Below are 15282 nucleotides of genomic sequence, written 5' to 3' on the forward strand. Positions count from 1 at the left end.
ATCGTTCAACCAGCGTCCTCCACTTGAACACTTCCTCCCTGGAATGGGACAGTCCAAGTTGAGTCCCTTGAAAAGAGGAAATGGGGGAGGGATATTTCAGCCAATGTCGTAAATAGCACAACCCAGGACCCTGTCTGTCTATGTGTATTTTTCTCCCTCCCACAAAACCTCAATAACAACCGAATATAGAATGCTGCAATTTAAAAGCTGGAGGGACCTGTTTGGAAAATGGCCATTTAACACAAATTGTATTAAATGTCTTTCACGAGACACCTCCAGTTTACAACAAGTGCAGCAATAACTACCTTGAAATTCTGGCAAATAGTTTTTGCTGGAGCTTCCGGTTTGCTGCAGTTTGAGGAACAGGTAGTTTCTATTAGGTTTCTCAGTTCCTCTGGCTGACAATCCCTCAAAGTAGAGCATGGTAAATGATGCAGCCAAGAGAACATTGACAACTGGTGACATTTCACACGACAATTCAGATCCATATTTACAGTTGTATCTGTAAATGATTATTTGTATTTTATTTGATGTTGTGGCACTTATGCCTTAGCCTGGAATCATTCAAAATAATTTTCTTTACAATTGCCAGTTTAATGTTACAAAGGTTTTCAAAGTTGGAAAACGACCACTGCCGACAAATTGCATGGAAGCTCTTTTACTTTTCACCTCCCGTTTTAATAAAGTTCAGCAATGATTATTTCGAAAATCTGGAAGAGATTTTGCTGCTGCAATGAAGTGTCACTTGTTTAACTTTCCATCTTCACTGTTTCTGTCCTCTGCTTTCATCGAGACATAGAGTCGTAGATCATAGAAACTTGCCCTTCGGCCTACTGCGTGCATGCTGACCATAATGCCTATCTGTACTAATCCCACCTGCTTGCATTTAGTCCATATCCCTCTATGCCTTGCTCATTCAAGTATCTGTTCAGATGCTTCTTAAATGTCGCTACTGTTCCTGCCTCCAACACCTCCTCTGGCAGCTCATTCCAGATACCCACTATTCTTTGCTTGTAAAATTTACCCCTTTGATCCCCTTTAAACCTCCTCCCTCTCACCTTAAATCTACGGAGGATTCAGAGCGATCTTTTCACATGATAACTGTGTGGAGTGGTGGCGGGGGCAGGGCGGGGTGCGTGGGGGGTTGGGTGTGGTGGGGTGGGTGGCGGTGGAGCCGCGGGGGTCAGGAAGTAAAGAACACAGAATGAAAGTGAATAATAATGGGAGAGCAATACGAGGATAGAATCAAGGGAAATAATCCACAGCGTAAATACACATGTTGGAGCAGAAACTGAAAAGCTGCAGCATTATTGATGTTTGGTCTGTGATAAAGAGAGGGTCAGTGTAGGAGGAATAATACAGAATATCTGCAATACGCGCATAAAAGTTATACACAACCCGAATCACCCATAACAGTATAAAACTGCCAGATATACTGAAGAGTAAAATGATAGATTTTCTCCGATTCTCCATCTGTGGGTCCTTGTGATTCTCTCCATTGTTGTGACCCCGTAATCCCCTGCAGACCTTACTGGCGAACAAAATACATCGTACCGTCAGAACATTGAGCAGAAAAATCAGAATGAACGGCACACAAGGGGTTAAAATGTAGTCAAACAATTCAAATGCCCCCATGTGGGGGAAGTAAAGAAGCTCGATTTATGGCCACAACTCACGGGACATTATCAATAAAGTACTGTTGCTCCAGTGTAAAGTTACAGGGGAGAGACCCGAAACCGCTCAGCACACTCACTGCTCCTACAACCACAGCTGCTGTTTTCTCGCTGCAATATCTTGTTTTCAGCTTCTCACAAAAAAATGGCCACAAATCGATCAAAGGTGAAAATGACTGTGAGCCAGACAGAAAGAACTGTGGTGCAGAACCTAGAACGACAATGAGACAATGCACGTGAGTAAGTCTCAGGAATGAATCTGGGAAATACATTCCAACAATCCACTACAACATGGGACCAGTGATAACGACCAGAATATCAGCCACTGCCATTCCCAACAGGTATAGAGTGATAAATGTGGAGAGTGCGCACTTTCCGCGGGACAGGATCACAATCGCCACCAAGTCAACCGGAAGAGAGAGAAAAGGAAGCAGAGAAATTACTGATCAGACCTGGAGACAAAACAGTGGTTCGACAGAACCTGGGCTGAAATTTCCAGCTTTGATGCTGCATCGAGCAGTTAAAACTGATTCATTGACCTGGTAACTGCTTTGCCACAGTGAAATGTGTGAAACACAATTCTTAATGTATTGGGAAATTGAGACAGAAAGTGAATAAACTTAGCACTGGATCGACTGATAGTACTGAGTGAGGATGGAGGGTTGGTGGGGAAATGAGAAAGGCTTTTACCGAGATGGAATCCAATGGGTTAAATAAGAATTTGTCTCCAGACTGTTAGTCGGGAGGCTTTGGGACAGCGGTAGGTGGAGCTGGTTTGTTGCTTTGGGTTCAGAGAACAGACAAGGACTGCTGCCAAACGGAAAAAGGCTGAAAACTGAAGCGCTGACTTTGAGTGCTTGTATCAGCCATGTTCGAGAATGGCAGAGCAGGGGCGAATGGCTGAAATGCCTCCTCCTGCTCCTATGTTCCTATGATCCGATCAGGTTATACGAGGCAGCTGACAGAGGAGCCAGCGAATAAAATTTGGAGGTGAGACAGGGAAAAGGACCTGTTGCATCTGGAAGGGACAGGAGCAGATGGTTTGGGAAAATGGAGCAGGGGATGAGGAGACAGAGGATTCAATACAAACAAAGAACAAAGAACTAAGATAATTACAGCACAGGAACAGGCCCTTCGGCCCTCCAAGCCTGCGCCGATCCAGATCCTCTCTCTAAACATGTCGCCTATTTTCTAAGGTTCTGTATCTCTTTGCTTTCTGCCCATTTATGTCTCTGTCTAGATACATCTTAAAAGACGCCATCGTGCCCGCATCTACCACCTCCGCTGGCAACGCGTTCCAGGCACCCACCACCCTCTGCGTAAAGAACTTTCCACGCATATCCCCCCTAAACTTTTCCCCTTTCACTTTGAACTCGTGTCCTCTAGTAATTGAATCCCCCACTCTGGGAAAAAGCCTCTTGCTATCCACCCTGTCTATACCTCTCATGATTTTGTACACCTCAATCAGGTCCCCCCTCAACCTCCGTCTTTCTAATGAAAATAATCGTAATCTACTCAACCTCTCTTCATAGCTAGCGCCCTCTATACCAGGCAACATCCTGGTGAACCTCCTCTGCACCCTCTCCAAAGCATCCACATCCTTTTGGTAATGTGGCGACCAGAACTGCACGCAGTATTCCAAATGTGGCCGAACCAAAGTCCTATACAACTGTAACATGACCTGCCAACTCTTGTACTCAATACCCCGTCCGATGAAGGAAAGCATGCCGTATGCCTTCTTGACCACTCTATTTACCTGCGTTGCCGCCTTCAGGGAACAGTGGACCAGAACACCCAAATCTCTCTGGACATCAATTTTCCCCAGGACTTTTCCATTTACGGTGTAGTTCACTCTTGAATTGGATCTTCCAAAATGCATCACCTCGCATTTGCCCTGATTGAACTCCATCTGCCATTTCTCTGCCCAACTCTCCGATCTATCTATATTCTGCTGTATTCTCTGACAGTCCCCTTCACTATCTGCTACTCCACCAATCTTAGTGTCGTCTGCAAACTTGCTAATCAGTCCACCTATACTTTCCCTCAAATCATTAATGTATATCACAAACAACAGTGGTCCCAGCACGTCTCCATTTTGAGAAACTCCCTTCTACTGCTACTCTCTGTCTCCTGTTGCCCAGTCAGTTCTTTATCCATCTAGCTATTACACCTTGGACCCCATGCGCCTTCACTTTCTCCATCAGCCTGCCATGGGGAACCTTATCAAACGCCTTACTGAAGTCCATGTAAATGACATCGACAGCCCTTCCCTCATCAATCAACTTTGTCACTTCCTCAAAGAATTCTATTAAGTTGGTCAGACATGACCTTCCCTGCACAAAACCATGTTGCCTATCACTGATAAGCCCATTTTCTTCCAAATGGGAATAGATCCTATCCCTCAGTATCTTCTTCAGCAGCTTCCCTACCACTGACGTCAGGCTCACCGGTCTATAATTATCTGGATTATCCCTGCTACCCTTCTTAAACAAGGGGACAACATTAGCAATTCTCCAGTCCTCCGGGACCTCACCCGTGTTTAAGGATGCTGCAAAGATACCTGTTAAGGCCCCAGCTATTTCCTCTCTCGCTTCCCTCAGTAACCTGGGATAGATCCCATCCGGACCTGGGGACTTGTCCACCTTAATGCCCTTTAGAATACCCAGCACTTCCTCCCTCCTTTTGCCGACTTGACCTAGTGTAATCAAACATCTGTTCCTAACCTCAACATCCGTCATGTCCCTCTCCTCGGTGAATACCGATGCAAAGTACTCGTTTAGAATCTCACCCATTTTCTCTGAGTCCAAGCATAACATTCCTCCTTTGTCCTTTAGTGGGCCAATCCTTTCTCTAGTTACCCTCTTTCTCCTTATATATGAATAAAAGGCTTTGGGATTTTCGTTAACCCTGTTTGCTAAAGATATTTCATGACCCCTTTTAGCCCTCTTAATTCCTCGTTTCAGATTGGTCCTACATTCCCGATATTCTTTCAAAACTTCGTCTTTCATCAGCCGCCTAGACCTTATGTATGCTTCCTTTTTCCTCTTAGCTAGTCTCACAATTTCACCTGTCATCCATGGTTCCCTAATCTTGCCATTTCTATCCTTCATTTTCACAGGAAGTTGTCTCTTCTGCACGCTAATCTACCTCTCTTTACAAGCCTCCCATATATCACATGTGGATTTACCTTCAAACAGCTGCTCCCAATCTATATTCCCCAGCTCCTGCCGAATTTTGGTATAGTTGGCCTTCCCCCAATTTAGCACTCTTCCTTTAGGACCACTCTCGTCTTTGTCCATTAGTATTTTAAAGCTTACGGAATTGTGATCACTATTCCCAAAGTAGTCCCCTACTGAAACTTCAACCACCTGGCCGGGCTCATTCCCCAACACCAGTGAGAGGAGAGGCAGAGATTCACAGGGAGAGACTGCAGCAGAGTGTTAGAGGGAATCTAATCTATGGATCCCAGTAACTGAACTCAATTAATACATTCAAACAATTACCCCTGTGATTACTGGTGTTGGCGAACAGTTCATTGTTTTTACAATATAGTCAGTGGATTTAGTTTGTACATGCAATTAAATATAAATTGAACGCGATTTCTAATATCAGCCTCGCTTTTCATTGATTTCAGCAATCACTGAGATTTTGAAGTTGAGTATTTGATTAATAAATTTCCAACTGTGAAGAACTGATTCGATTATGTTTATTCAGTCAATACGCAAGGAATAGGAACTTCCAATAAAAAAGGAGGACCTGACAGAAATAAACATAGAGGATCAAGTCCAACAGTGAAAGTAACGCAATCCAACAACAGACAACTTCAACTCAGTTTCTCTCACCAATTGTTCTGGACATTCTAGCACTTTATGATAGTAAATTATTCACACCGCAGCTTCTTTCTCTTTCTCTTTACTTCTGCTTATTTCTTTCGCTCGGTTTCGTTCCACCAGCTCCTTTCCCACTTCCTTCTCTCAATTGTTCACTCCACCGCTCGCTAGTACTCACACCCTGTAAACTGTTCCTTAATGCTACTTTTCTCATACGTTTTATTCCTAACATTCTAAACATGTGTTCTGTTCACCAGCCTCGTGTGCAATGATTCTACTCGCAGAGTCAGTTTGTTCAATAGTGAAACCTCTGTGAATACTTTAATATATCGACAGAACACTCAAGTCTCCACCTGTTCAGCTCTACTCTTCATATCATCAATAATGCATGGAATAAACAGGATGAAACGCTTACATCAGACAAACCTCACAATCATTGTAATTCCTTCTCCTGGAATTATAAAGTTCACCGCTAGAATGTGGGATGGTTTAATTAATAAACACCAACATCAGTGTGCAGCTGATAATCTACAGATTAATGGGAGACTCTTGATTACAACTGATAGAAGGTAAACCAATAAAACATCAGATCAATGTTTTCTATTTTACAATGTAATCCAGTGACAGTGAAGGCTCCGCAGTAAAGCAGATAAGGAGATGTGAAGGAGTCAGCATCAAAGTCAGTTCAGTAGCCAGACCTCTGAAGCAGCGTCAGACAAACACGAAATGGAATATATATATATATATATATATATATATATATATATAACAGTGATAAACAACAAATACATTGGCCTCCTGGTTAAATTGAACCATGTTAGTAGGAATAGAGGATATTGTGCTGGTCCCTTTCAACACGAATACTGTGAGATGTCTCATTATCAATCACCGAGAAAACATCCATAACAAAATATTCCAGGACCGGTTAGTTGCACATCATGAAACTTTTGAAAGCTCCTGATGGTCTGATTATTGATCCTAACTGAGACATCACATTTAAATAAATTCAATACAGAGAATAATCCAGTAACAATGCCAGTGTTATTTAAACCAAAACCATTCAAGACATAATGCAGTTCCTACAAGACTGAAAGACTAGACAATGAAGAAATTCCATTTGTAAATTGCTGGAAAAGAAAATCCAGCTGTGTAAAACACACAGTGAGAAGTAATACTGAGTGCAGCAGCACAGCTAACATCGATTTACACCATTAACAGCTGAGACACTGGCTTACCAGCTACTCCAATTGCGGCAAGTACAGGATAATAAATGTGTAGTAGCTGATACATTAATGGATATCCTATTTCTGCAAGAAACAGAGTTCTGTTATCCGAGAACCCACAGCTCCAGCAGGCATTCTGAGCTGATCCATTCCAATGCGTCCTGATTTATGCAGGGGTTAAGTTTCCCCTGACACAATTATACCCTAATCATTGCTATTATATACACTCATTTAAACAAACACATTACATTAGCAGCTTTTACTTTGATCTAAATAATATGACAGATGAAACACAATCAATGTCTCTGACATTTTCTCAGAAAGACCTCTCTCGGGAATAATCCTGAAATCTCTACTCATACTGGACGGATGCTACAAGTATAATTGGCATCATTTACATTTCCCATGTAATTGTATAGATCTTGTTCACTCCTGGCGCTTATATTGTAAATGTAATTGATCTGTCTGCAGTTTACATTGAATCCAGGGACAAAAGCAATGCCGGTTCACTCTGTTCCTGCCTTTTCCAAGTGAAAATGTCAACTTTGAGTCTCTGATTCGGGACCACATCCAGGGTTACAGCCTGGAATTAGTGTTGGTGGCATTAGGGTACAGAGACGGTACAGGTCATTGATGAGTCAGTAGAGTAGTTATAATATCACTGGGCTAAGAATCCAGACACCCAACCCAATGGCCTGGTAACGGGAGTTCAAATCCATCTATGGCAACTGCTAGAATTTAAATACAATCAATTTACAGAAGTCTGCAATTGAAAGCTAGTCTCTGCAATGGTTCCATGAAATTACCATTAATTGCTGTATGCAGCCATTTGGCTCGCGACTTCATTTTCAGGGAAGGAAATATGCCGTTCTTTCCTGATCTGGCCTGCATGTAGCAACAGATCCAGAGCAATGTGGCTGACTCTTAACTGCCCTCTGAAACGGCCCAGAAAGCTGTCAGGGGCAACAAGTATTGCCACGAAATGTAAACGCATTGAGATAAAGTGGTCGGCACAAAGGGATACTACTCTTGCAAGTTCTAACGGTTAGCGACCATCCTAAAATTATCCTTGGTTGGTTAAGAAAGGCATTCTTTAATACAAAACGAACCACTGATTGGGAGAGAGGAGGATTAACAGGAATGCTGCCAGGATAAAATAAGTCCTGACTTTGATACTATATGGCAGAGAATATTCGAAAAACAACCAGAGAGAGAGAGATTGACCAAAAGCTAGACGACCAAAAGCTGCAAGAGAAAGAGTTGAGCACTTTGCCATCCAGTCTCTCATATGGATGATATCTGCTTTCGGCTGTTCATTACTGCCATGGGTTTTGCCTGTAGTTTATCTGAAAAAAATGACAAACTTGCCTTTCCGCGAAGGCCTGCAAATCTTTTCCTTTCAGGTTCTTATCCAATTTCCTCTTGAAAGCCATGATTGAATCTACTTCCACCACTCTCTCTGGCAGTGCATTCCCGATCCGAACCACTCCATGTAAAAACAAACTTTACCTCACATTGCCTTTTGTTCATTCACCAATCACCTGAAATCGGTGTCCTGTGGTTCTCGACCCCTCTGACAATGGCTGCAGTTTCTCTACTGATTTACTATGTCTGGACCCTAATGATTTTGAACTCCTCTATGAAACCTTCTCTCAAGTTTCTCTTTTCGATGGTAAACAGCCCCAGTTTCTCCATTCTATCCACGTAATGGAAATCCCTCATCCCTGGAATATTTCTCGTGAATCTTTTCTGCACCCTCTCTAATGCCTCTACATTCTTTCTAAAGTGCGCTGTCCAGAATTGGGAACAATGCTCCAAGTTGAGGTGAAACCAAAGTTCTACAAATGTGCGTCATGTTTTCCTTGCTTTTGTACTCGATGTCTCTTTTTATAAACCCCCGGAACCCTTATGTCTTTTAACCGCTATCTCAACCTGCCCAGCCACCTTCAGTGATTGGTCCACATATACACCCCCAGATCTTTCTGTTTCTGCACCCCCTGTTACAATTGTATCCTTTAGTTTAGGTTGCCTCTCCTCCTTCTTGTTGCCTGTGGAGGTGGAAGATATGGGCGTGGTTCATAATGAATACATTGTATCCGTCTTCACAAAAGAGGGGACGACACAGACATTGCAGTCAAGGAGGAGGAATTTGAAAGCTGGATGCGATAAATATATTGAGAGTCAATATGAAGGGGTTTAGCATCTTTGAAAGCTCAGATTGCACAGAGGAGCAAGGGAAGAAATAGCAGAGGCTCTGACCATCATTTTCCAATCCTCTCTGGTTACAGGAGTGGTGCCAAAGGACTGGAGGACTGCTAAAGTTTTACCATTGATTGAAAAGGGAGAAAGTGATACACTGAGTAATTACAGACCAGTCAGCCTAACCTTAGTTGAAGGAAATTATTGGGGAACATACTGATAAACAGCAGTAAGCGCCACTTGGAAAGGTGCAGATTAATCAATCACAGTCAGCATGGATCTGTTAAGTGAAGATCGTGTCAGACTAGCTTGACTGATTTTTTGTGGGAGTAACTAACGGGGTCCTTGAGGGGAGCAGCTCATCACCACCTTCTAAAGAAAATCAGGCAACACATTCTGGACTTGTCAACTCTGCCCATATCACGGGAATGAACTTAATACAGTGTCAGCTCCTGTACATATAGAGTACACAGCGGGGACAAGGGAATTATTCACTCCTGTCTGGTACTGTGTGTGTCAGTGTCTTCATGCCTGTGTCTCTGTCACGTTTAAAGGAAAAACAGTACACTTGTGTGGAGTCAGTCTCTGGAATACATGTCCCAGTGCTGTTGTAACATAAAATAGCCACCGAGAACAAATCTAAAAGTGGCTGACTGATGATCATGGATATCCAGAGATGTTCTGAGAGAAGAAGGAGAGAGACAGACACTCAGAAAGAGAGACAAAAAGGAGACACGGACCGAAAAGGTGACCCAGACACAGAGAGTGATAGCAGGATATTTGTTGCAGGACAGAGAAAGAGGAGGCTATTTTGATCCTCAATCCTGTTCCATCATTCAGTGAAATCATGGCTGATCTGTGATCTAAATCCATATACCCGTCTTTGCCCCATACCACTTAATAACTTTTGATATCAAAATCTATCAAACGCAGATTTAAACATTAACAAGTGGCTCAGCATCAATTGCTGTTTGTGGAAGTGAGTACCAAACTGACACCGCACCTGGTGTATCGAGCTGCTTCATCGTTTCACTCCTGAATGGTTTTAGACTACATTTAGATTTTTAGACTCTGCCCACAATGTCTAGAATCGGCAGCCAAGTGGGAATAGTATCTGTCTTTCTACCCTATCAGTTTCCCTTAAAATTCTGAAAACTTTGATCAAATCGCCGCTTAATCTTCTAAATTCCAGGGGTACAGAGTGAAGCTCCATCTGCACACTGTCTCCTTAAACACTCCCAAGCAAAGCACAGTGTTGGGTTAGACACAGAGTAAAATTTCCCTCTGCACTGTCCCATGAAACATTTGCAGGACAGGGGCAGCATGGGGTTAGATACAGAATAAAGACAGGGCCTATTGTATTATAAACAGCGAAATGGTCGTGTGCAGGACAAACTGAGGCCGGGTGAAACGCAGCAGAAGCAGAGTGAATCTCGCACTGCTCTGTCCGAAATCAATCACAGATTTAATAATTAGCAATTAAGCCATCATAACTTTCCGTTTGAAGAAGAGAGTTCCAAAATTGCAAAGAGATCCAAATGAATGATAGGACAGAATGCTATTGTTTTCTCTGGAACAAAGAATCCTGAGGGGAGATTGAGTTGAGGTGTGTAACATTATGAGCGGCCCAGATAGAGTTGTTGGGAGGAACCTGTTTCCCTTAGCACAGAGGTTCAAAAACGGGAACATAGATTTCAAAATGTCCAAAACCAATATCATGAGGGTGCAATGGCTGCCACATTGGAATAGCTTGCTGGATGGTTAAATTGGAGGACATTCCTTCTGGATCATAAAAAGTGGCCGCTTGGGCCTTAACTTCATCTACATATCTCCCTCTCTCCTGATGTTTCTCTTGCCATACCTATCTCTTATATGTTTGTGCACACAACGATGAAGGATTACATCGAATTAATATATCTTGCATTCTCATTTTCAATCCACCCCAACAATCACTCTCTCTCCAACCTTGTCCCTCTCTACAGCCCCCTTTTCAACTGCATATATAACCCTCTCTCCATCTGCCTCTCTCTCTCCTCGTGTCAGAGATAGCAGGAGGGAGAGACAGAGAGAGGAGGACAGAGAGAGAATGTTGAAGGAACATTACTCTGATCCTAAGCTGTGCTGAACCTGTTGTCGGAGTGTTTGATGGGCTACATTAATCGGCTGTGTACAGTTCTGTATCAGGCTGTGCAGAAGCAGAGCATGTTCAGAACACAACGAGTCAAAGGGAACGAGTCACTTGCATCTGCTACTGGGAAGAGATACTGACCTTTACATCAAGGCAGCATTTGACTGAGTGCAGCATCGAGGAGCCCAGGTAAAATTGAAGTCTGAGAGAATCAGGAGGCACCTCTCCGCTGGTTGGAGTCCTATCCAGCACAAAGGAAGACGTTTATGATTGCTGGAGGTCAGTCATCTCAGCAGCAGGACATCACTGGAGGATTTCCCCTGGGTAGAGTCCTCGGCCCAACCATCTTCAGCTGCTTCCTCAATGGCCTGCCCTACATCGTAATTTCAAAAGTGGGAATGTTTACTGTTGATTACACAGTGTTCAGGGCCATTCGCAATTCCTCAGATAATGAAATCCCAGCAGAACCTGGTGAAAATTCTGAGCAGGTCAGGCTGCATTTATGGAGACAGAATTTTGGAAACAAATTATTGGGAAAATTCTGATAAACAGTCGTAATTGTCATTTATAATGGTGCAGATTAATCAAGAACAGTCAGTATGGATTTGATAAGTGAAGATCATATCAGACTAGCTTGATTAATGTTTTGTGGGGGTAACTAGGAGGGTCGATGAGATAACGATTCATCACCACCTTGTCAAGGGAAATCAGTGATGGACAATAAATGCTGGTCTTGTCAGCAATGTCCAGTTCCTGTGAATGAATTTAATAGTGTCAACTCCCGTGCATGTACAGTGCACAATGGTAACAAGGGAATAATGCACACCTGTCTAGTACTCGGTATCTCAGTGCCTTCCGGTCGGTGTCTCTTTCACTTTTAAAGCACTAAACATAAATTAGTGAGGAGTCGTCAGTCTCTGAAATAAATGTCACCCCCCCCCCCCCTCCAGTGCTGTGGTAACATAAAATGACCACCGTGAACAAACCTAAAATGGGTGACTGTTGTTTGTAAACTCATGTTAAGTGACTGAATGGCTAATGTTTTGCCTGCATTTTGTTACTGAGGTTCTCAGCGAGGATTTAGACAGAAGTTCAGAGAGAGAGAAATGGACGGAGAGAGTGACAAATAGTGGCAGACGGACCAAGCGAAGCAGTGACAGTTAGTGATGATTCAGAACAAATATGCTCAGAATAAAACAGCTGAAGCCCCAGCACTCATCCTTGCGGCATTCCATTAGTCGCAATCTGCCAAATTGAAAATGCCCTGTTTATCCCTACATTTTGCTTCATGTCCATTACCCAATCCTCAACTCTCTGAGTCCTATTCTTTCATTTTAATCTTATGTGTGGCACCTTTTCGAAATCCAAGTGTAAAATATCTACTGGTTCATCTTTAGCTACCCGAATAGTTGCATCCTCAAGAAACATTTCTCTTTCGTGAAATCGTGCTGGCTTTGTTTGATTGACAATGGCACATTTGTCATGAGTGTGCAGGTACAGAGGAAACCGAAGGTTCAAGAGCAGTGATCTTTGAAGTCGGCATGACAGCTTGAGAGAATAATTAGCAAATCATCTGGGATTTTGGGCTTCAGCAGAGAGAGAGGGAGATAGAGGGATGGAGAAACGAGCATGCAGAGGGAGAAGGAGACGGGGAGCAGGAGGGAGGCAGAGACGAACAGAAAGAGGGAGGGATAGGCGGACAGAACGAGGGAGGGAGAGATGGGGAGAAAGAGGGAGGGAGAGACGGGGAGAGACAGGAAGATTTTCGGAGAAATTTTGCATCGGAACACTTGCAAAGATCAGAATTGAAATTGTAACCGGACTGTGCATGGAAAAATCTGGCCGTGCGTCACAGCTCAAATCACACTCCATCCTGACTTGGAACTATATCGCCGTTCCTTCATTGTCACTAGGTCAAGGTCCTGCAACTCGCTTTAGAGCAGCACTGTGGGCGTATCTACACCACATGGATTGCAGTGGTTCAAGAATTTCTCGTCTTGTCAATGACACACAGGTACATAAATGAATAAAAAGCAATAACAATTTGGCACCGAGTTACATAAGGAGATATTAAGACGATACGACCAAAAACTTGGTCAAAGAGTTTGGATTTAGGGACTGTCTTCAAAGAGGAAGGAGTGTTAATGAGAAGGAGAGGTTTAGGAAAGGAATTTGAGAGTTAGCGCCATTCAGCTTGATGGCACGGCAACCAATGATGGAATGATTCAAATTGAGGATAACCAAGAGGCCAGAATTAGAGAATTACAGATTGTGTATGAATCTGGGGCTGCAGGAGATTGCAGAGATAGGGAGGGGTCATTTGTGGAAGACAATGCCAGAATTCAACCACTCTTTGTGTGCAGAAGTGTGAATACATTTCAACCTTGAAAAGGTTTTTGACTAAAATTAGATTTTTAGACTGCACCCCTCTTTCGAGATTCCCCCAACCAGCGAGAAGTGTTTTTATCTACCTACCCCATCAGTTTCCAGGATTATTTTATAATCTTTGATCAAATCACCCATTTCCCTTCGAAATTCCAGGGAAACAGCATAAAGCTCCGGCTAAACTTTCCCATAAAATGCTGACAAGCCAAGTTAGCTACAGAGCAGGTCGATCAAAGACTCCCAGGGCAGGTACAGTTTGGGGTTGGATACAGAGTAAAACTACCTCTATATATGCCTCTATTTCTCCTTCTTAGAATTTTGGAACATCATGCACAGAGAAGCTAATGCAATGTTTCGGATTAAAAATAATTTCCCATAAAAAAATAATAATGCTGCTGTTGTAAAATATATTTCATGTTGCATTATATTCCACGTGCCTGAAAGGAAACAATGAGAAAAACAACCAATGCTGTAACTCAGATTTATATGTCCTTAATACAAGAACAATGCATTGTGCTTATCGCTAAGCAACGCACTTTAGAAGGGTTACCAAAGCCTTCGAGAGGGTGCAAAGGCGATTTACTGGAATGGACTTGGAATGACGGAACGCAGTTGTGTGTAGAAAGCAGAATATTTGGGCTTGCTTTTCCTAAAGCTGGGAAGGTTTAGAAGAGAGTTGATCAATGTTTCTAAAGTCATGAATTGTATTGGCAAGCTGGATTTTGTGGTCAGCGGCAAGGTGGTGGTGGTGGCTGCTCAAAAAGTGTAGTGCCATACCTGAAACGAGATATTTAACTTCTTCCTGCAGCATGGCCTCCTAATAGGAGGAGCAGTGAGGCACTTCTTTGAAGAAAAACATTCTGGGTCTGCCGTGCCCCTCTGGAAACCTCCTGAGTTGAAAGCAGACCCATTCAGATTAGTATTCAGCTCAGAGGCAGGTAGGTGTTTTATAATAATTTATAAACCTTTTAAATACGCTTCAACTATTGTGAAAAGGTTTACAATTGTTTTCTGATCTTGGCATATCTTAATGTTCTGAAAAGAAATTTAACACTTCTAGAAAACTTACAATAAATGATAAAGTGCACTGGACAGTATATATACAAGTTGAACTGAGTAACATGAACTATTATTTGAAAAGGCAGATAGAAAATAAAGGTGCCATAAGTTTAGTGATGAAGATTATGCGCAGACTCATCTATGAGGTTTATTGGCATCAGTAAGTGTATGGCACCCAACAATGTTCGCAGAGCCTGTAGCTGCACTCAGAACAATTCCACAGACCACAGATCTTTGGGGGGTGCGGGGAGGGGGTGGGGAAATGACTGATTTAATGCAATCTGCAAAGGTTTGTGGTGGTCTTGGATTTTTTTGATTTCAATTGAGATTTAAAATATAAAATGTTATGTAATGAAGGTCTTGTTTGTGGGTAATGTTACGACCGAGGCAGGAGGAGTGCACTGCTCTAGTCCCCCTTCTTCACAGGTCAGAACATATTATTTTACATTTTTGCTCATCATACAGCGGACTTCACAGAGTCTTTTTTAGGAATTGCTGGAAAGCGAGCTGGGTTGTGTCTTTAGTCCTTACTTGACACCTCAGCAGCTGACATGACTATCCCATTCCACCACACTGACACACAGCCAGAAAGTTAGTGGGTTTTGTGCCCATGGCAGCTGCTGGACTTGTCCAATCACTCCACCCCTGGACCCAGGTTTCCATTTCTGTCTTCAACTTGAGTCATGTGACAACCAGTAACATTATTGCCAATCCGGTTCCCTCAATGCCTCAATGTCACTGTCCCTGATGACTCTCTTTAAAAAAAAATCTGGCCTAATATTAAT

The sequence above is a fragment of the Heterodontus francisci genome, unplaced genomic scaffold (genome assembly GCF_036365525.1).
Source record: "Heterodontus francisci isolate sHetFra1 unplaced genomic scaffold, sHetFra1.hap1 HAP1_SCAFFOLD_54, whole genome shotgun sequence".
NCBI lineage: Eukaryota > Metazoa > Chordata > Chondrichthyes > Heterodontiformes > Heterodontidae > Heterodontus > Heterodontus francisci.